The sequence below is a fragment of the Alligator sinensis genome, unplaced genomic scaffold (assembly GCF_000455745.1).
Source record: "Alligator sinensis unplaced genomic scaffold, ASM45574v1 scaffold907_1, whole genome shotgun sequence".
NCBI lineage: Eukaryota > Metazoa > Chordata > Crocodylia > Alligatoridae > Alligator > Alligator sinensis.
Window position 1 is genome coordinate 1317032 of NW_005841925.1, and position 398 is coordinate 1317429.

The window sequence follows — 398 nt, forward strand, 5'->3', positions numbered from 1 at the left end:
CAGGAGAGCAGGCGGGGGATGGGCCTGGGTGATTCAGCCAAATCGATTCGGGACAGTGATTTGAATCACTGAACTGAATCACTGTCCCCCCATATCGGCCAAATCCAAAGCAAATACTAGTCACTTTGCACAGGCCTAATACCTATATCTATAGGTATCAGTAGAGCACAAAGTTTTACTGATATATTTACAGTTTAATATTTAAAAAGCAATATGGAAGCTTACCAATGTCTCAATGGTTATAATAAATTCTAAATACCTATATTTTGGCATTTGATTTTGGCTTTTTTATAGAAAAATCAGAGCTCTTCCTGCCCCCTTCACTGACCAGGACATGGGTTCAGTTCCCAGGCCACAGCACCCCAGGTCCCCAGCACTGCTGGTGCCCCTCACTCATG

The 398-nt window shown here is 43.5% G+C and overlaps 1 protein-coding gene across 7 annotated transcripts in view; it reads right to left on the reverse strand.

Moving 5' to 3' along the window:
- The window catches only part of PPP6R3 (protein phosphatase 6 regulatory subunit 3), a 110039-nt gene that overhangs the window by 66296 nt on the left and 43345 nt on the right, over positions 1–398 (reverse strand). The window lies entirely within an intron of this gene.